This window comes from Ovis canadensis, chromosome 2 (genome assembly GCF_042477335.2).
Source record: "Ovis canadensis isolate MfBH-ARS-UI-01 breed Bighorn chromosome 2, ARS-UI_OviCan_v2, whole genome shotgun sequence".
In the NCBI taxonomy this organism is placed as follows: Eukaryota; Metazoa; Chordata; class Mammalia; order Artiodactyla; family Bovidae; genus Ovis; species Ovis canadensis.
The window spans coordinates 127,881,577-127,887,685 of NC_091246.1; positions in this window are offsets into that span (position 1 = coordinate 127,881,577).

The window sequence follows — 6,109 nt, forward strand, 5'->3', positions numbered from 1 at the left end:
CTTATCTAATATTTGCCTCTTTGAACCTATTTTTCCCATTATGTGGACAGATTTTTTCTCATTCTCTCCAATGTTCTGAAATTTACTAACCACATATCTAGGTCATTCACTCATCTGACTCAGCATTTGATAAGCTCTTTCCACTTGAAGGTAAATTATCCCCCTTTGTTTTAGGAAATATCTTTTATTATATTTATTATATCTTTGATAATTTCCTCACTTTCATTCTTCTCTTTGGAAATCTCAGTAGTCTGAATTTATCCATCTTAATCTTCTTTTTTTTTAATATTTATCAGTTGCTTCCTTTTTTCTTTATATTCTGGATCATTGACTTCATCTTTCAAAAATTCTATTGAATTTTTTAATTTGACAGTCATTTTAATTTTTTTTATTTTTTTTAATTTATTTTATTTAAAGATATTTGATTTATAATGTTAATTTATGCTGTACAGCAGAGTGATTCACTTATACATATGTATAGATATATTCTTTTTCATATTTTTTTCCATTTTGGTTATTAAGGACAGATAAGGATTTTTAATGTGTCATTCTGGATGTTTTAAACCAAACCTGATTATCAGTTTTCTTATTTTCTACAAGAAAGTTTTGGTGAAAATAATTACTAGTTAAGTTTGCTACCATAGTCTCCATTACTGCTGTTACTCAGTTCAGTTTAGTCGCTCAGTCCTGTCTGACTCTTTTTGACCCCATGAATTGCAGCATTCCAGGCCTCCCTGTCCATCACCAACTTCTGGAGTTCACTCAGACTCGCGTCCGTCGAGTTAAAAGAAAAGCTCTTTCTTATTCTCTGATTGCTCCTTTTGACTGACTAAGCCATTTTAATCTCTTCCCTCTTACCCATTTTGGTAGCTGTCCAGTTTGGTAATATCCTCTTTTTGTATTTCTGAGATTTTTTTTTTTTCCTTTTCATCTCTAACATGACTAGCTTCTGCCAAGACTTGAAAGGCAGATGTGAAGTTTTTGAGATCACACAACCCAACTAGCAATCACAGTTTAAAAGTCCTTTAGTTTTTCTGTAGCAATAATAATGAGGGTACTAATATCTAATCCATAGCTTCTAGAGTGGGAAGGATTTCCACTGGCGAAATCTCATGGAGTAAACAGCTTTCCTGAGTGTCTCACTTTAGTGTGGCCTTGATTCTGTAGCCTTTCTAAATATTCTGTAAGCTAATTTATATGCTATGATAAAAATATTTATGCCTAGAATCAGTGATTCTGTTGTCCAGCCCAATGGTGGCAGATAAGAAGGAGTAAACTTAACCCCCTTTCCTCAGTCAGCACTTTTCATCCATGAATGTCCTAGTAATTTTTTGAGATTTTCCAATTCATTTTCTATTGCTATGTAAAAAAATTACCACAAACTCAGTGGCTTAAACCAACACCCATTTGTTAGTTTACAGGTCTGTAAATCATAAGTCAAGGCAGGGCTGACTTAGGTTCTCTGCTCAGGATATTACAAGGCCAAAATCAAGGTATCAGCTAGGCTGTGGTCTTATCTGGAAATTCTGGGAAAGAATCTGATTTCAACCTCATTAAGGTTGTTGGCAAAATCCAGTTTCTCTTTGCTATAGATCTGAGGACCCCATTTCTTGTCTGGCTATCAGTCAGAGGTTGCTGTTTTTTTCTAGAGCTGTCTCCACCCCAGCCTTATCACTGGGGTGGGCCCCTTCGTCTCCAAGATCAGCAACAGAATCATCTTTCAATTCTAGCCTCTCCTTCTAACACCAGCCAAAGAAAATTCTGCTTTTAAAGGACTTGTGTGATTAGATTAGAATAACCCAAATTATCTCCTTTTATTAACTTAATCAACTGGTTAGTAACCTTAATTACATATGCAAAATCTCTTTTGCCATATAATATGACATATTCACAAGAGGGAATTATGCAAGGGCAAAGGTCGTAGGGGCCATTCTTAGAATTCTGCCTATCTCATCCCTCTCTTGTTGTTGAGACGTTAAGTCATGTCTGACTCTGTGACTCCATGGACTGCAGCAACCCAGGCTTCCCTGTCCTTCACCTCCCAGTGTCCATTGAGTTGAACTCATGTCCACTGAGTCAGTGATGTCATCCAACCATCTCATCCCTCATCCTCTATCATCACCTTCTCCTCCTGCCCTCTATCTTTCCCAGCATCAGGGTCTTTTCCAATGAGTCTCTCTTCACATCAGGTGACCAAAGCATTGGAGCTTCAGCTTCAGTATCAGTCCTAACTGTGACTATTCAGAGTTGATTTCCTTTAAGATTGACTGATCTCTTTTCTGTCCAAGGGACTCTCAAGAGTCTTCTCCAGCACCAGAGTTTGAAATCAATTCTTCAGCACCCAGCCTTCTTTATGGTCCAACTCTCACGTCCATACATGACTACTGGAAAAACCATAGCTTTGACTATATGGACCTTTGTCAACAAAGTGATATCTTTGTTTTTTAACATGCTGTCTAGGTTGGTCATAGCTTTTCTTCCAAGGAGCAAGCATCATTTAATTTCATGGCCACAGTCACCATCCACATTGATTCTGGAGCCCAAGAAAATAAAGTTTCTCTGTTTCCATTGTTTCCCCATCTATTTGCCATGAAGTGATGGGACCTATCTTAGATTTTGAATGTTGAGTTTTAAGCCAGCTTTTTCACTCTCCCCTTTCACCTTCATCAAGAGGTTTTTTAGCTACTCTTTGCTTTCTGCCATTAGAGTGGTATCATCTGTATATCTGAGGTTGTTGGTATTTCTTCCAGCAGTCTTGACTCCAGCTTCTGCTTCATCCAGCCCAGCATTTTGCATGATGTACTCTGCATATATGTTAAATAAGTAGGGTGACAATATACATCCTTGATGTACTCCTTTCCCAATTTTGAACCAGCCTGTTGTTCCATATCTGGTCATCCCTGTCTGGTTTGTTTTAATGTCAGAAAAGGAAACCTTTTAATTTTTTTTATTAATTTTATAATCTTTTCAGACTGAAAAGGATTTGGCATTATCTTAAACTAAAAGTATCAACACCACTCACAGTTGGTTGCAAATTTATTTATATTAGAGTTGGATGTGCAGAATATCAAGGTATGTTTTCTCTATAAATGATCCAATCATCCTTGCTAGCCACTATTCCCCTAGTCACTGGATTGGGGTTGGAGAAGGGAGCAGGACTTAGTAAACTCATTTAGTCTCTTTTAATAAAGGTTTTTAGATAAACGGTATCTATCACCAAAAAATAAAATTGTACTGGCAGAGTAAACAGGCAAATAAGTCTATTCAAAACAGACAAGGGAGAGAATCTGACCACAACTATACTGCAACAAAGGTGAGACTTAAGTGAGACAGAAGGGAAGTACCAGAGGTACTTCAGATGAGATTGGTTAATGTGATTAGGCCATTTATTATCATAGAGAATTAAATGGCAACCCACTCCAGTATTCTTGCCTAAAGAATCCTGTGGACAGAGGAGCCTGGTGGGCTGCTGTCTATGGGGTCGCACAGAGTCCGAAACAACTGAAGCGACTTAGCATGCATGGATGCATTGGAGAAGGAAATGAGAACCCACTCCAGTATTCCTGCCTGGAGAATCCCAGGGACAAAGGAGCCTGGTGGGCTGCTGTCTATGGGGTTGCACAGAGTCAGACACGACTGAAGCAACTTAGCAGCAGCAGCAGCAGCAGCATTTATTATCAAAATTCAGCTCCACATTCCCTCAAAAACTGGGAGATAGGAGCAATATCTTTCTTGATTGTATTTCAAAGGGATGGCTAGCAGGTTCTTGAGAAAGATATTACTAGGATGTAAAACTGTGAGAAAATCTGTATCTCAAAAGGCAGTTGAAAAATTTACAACTGAACATTTTCTAAAGTAAATGCGTGAAAGTCTGGAAGAAATCTGACTTATGTTTAGTCAAACTAAGAGGAATGTTAAAGTACCTTCGTCATTATTAAGAGTAAAATGCTTAGCAATTCAGTTTTCTACCCATCTCCTATCTCTCTCCACAAATTATATGAGTGTTGAGGAAAGTGAAGCTTATATGACCTTGTGTCTGATGACAAAAGATAGAAACCTTGAATCCATACAGTGTCTCCTGGACTCTTGCTGGTCATTTCTGCAGTGTGGCCACTGCTGATCACCTGTTGAGAACCACTGAGGTGTGCTGGACCTATTGATTTATTTTAATAGAAGGTATCATGTTGTGCTTCCCACAAGAGTTCTTGGTTCTGTTTCCTTCCATTCTTGAGGTCATTGATTCCTGCATTCATTAATATTACCTTTATTTTGTGCCCATTCTCTAGAGGTAAACACAGATTCCTATGTTCATTGTATACCTTTACCCACTTGAGAATCAGGGCATTAATCCAGTTCATTTACCTGTCTTCCACCGGCACCTCTGCATATTGCTTATCATGTGTTAGGGCCCTAAGCCAGAAGCCTAAGTTTCCTACTAGCCTGTACCTCCCTAACATTATTCCAGAAGCAAGCATACTACACACACACACACACACACACACACACACACACACACACACCCAGGTGTTCTTAGTTCATAAACCCAGCTCATTGTTTGAATCCATCCCTCCACCCACTCCACATACTTACCCCAAGGTACACACCCACCCTGTTGAGACTGGTAGCTGACTTTCCACTGACTTCTGTTCTTCTTCTTCCTACCCACTCAGGGCATTCTCTTTCATACAGTCCCCAGGCCTAATATTCTAGGCCCAGTTTTTTATATCTTAATCTGAAGTTATAATAATTTTTAATTCCTATCTTTTATAATCAAATTGTATTGCTAAAGAGCCTAAAACTTAGCTCATGTTATTCAAATGACTTATCAGTGACTTTCTAGCACTAACCACTTCCCTCTTTCCTGGGAAATATGCTTCAAAATGTAATTTGGAGGGGAACAATTCCCTTATTTAGTATTTGCAAAATATTACCACTGTAAAATACTCTTAAGAGATGAAGCAAACATATGGGATAGTAACCTGGCTATAAAAATGTTTTTGACGTCTTAACTGACAGATACAAAAACAAATGTCTTACAGCTAGACTAAAGTTCTGTTTAGCAATCTGTGCTTTCCCTTTTTAATTTCAATAAAAGTGTGAATACTGTTACTGTCATCTCCCCCAATAGAATTTATGAACCTATATTCAGTTGACATGACAGATGTGTCTTAAGGACACGATCTTTTGAGAATGGTGTGTTTCACTTACACATGTAACAAGTATTATTACCTAATTATGATAATAAACAATTTTACTTATTTACAAAATAACTTTAACAATTATTTGCTATTTTTTTAAGTTTCTTCAGAGTAATTCTTAAATAGCTATATACATAATATATATGTAACCTATATGGAGACATCTATGTACATGGAGAGAGGAAAAAAATGGTGATTGAATAAAGTGCCTTCACTCTGAAACCTTACTCATCATAAAGTGCAGATTGTCTTTTGAGTCCTTTTAATTATAAGTATTAATAAATAAATTATGAATTCAATTTATAATTTCTTTTGGTTTGGATATGAGATTTTTTTCTTAATGTATTAATATAATACTTTAACATCTAGCACCATTAAATTGATGGTAAAGTTGGGAGTATGGTAGCATGTATGCTAGTTGTTGTTAGTCAGAATAGGAGAGTAGAGATAAAATTAAGTTAAAATCTTAGACCTAGGATTGGATGCTGTTTATTCAGTTGTCTCACATGTGAAAGCTGCCATTTCTATCATCTTCTTTCATATCAGGGCCTTTGACCATTTTCTCCTCCTGCTCTTCACATACCGAGTTGTGAGTTCCTTCCATGATAAAATAATAAACTTTCCTGGTGGCTCAGACCGAAAGCGTCTGTCTACAATGTGGGAGACCTGGGTTCGATTCCTGGGTTGGGAAGTTCCCTGGAGAAGGAAATGGCAACCCACTCCAGTACTCTTGCCTAGAAAATCCCATGGACGGAGGAGCCTGGTGTCCATGGGGTTGCAAAGAGTTGGACACGACTGAGCGACTTCACTCACTTCCATGATAAAATAGGACAAATATCCCTCAACTTTATGTTACTGGGTCAAAACTGGTCATTTCCTGATTTCACTTTTAAAGACAGATTCCAGTAATA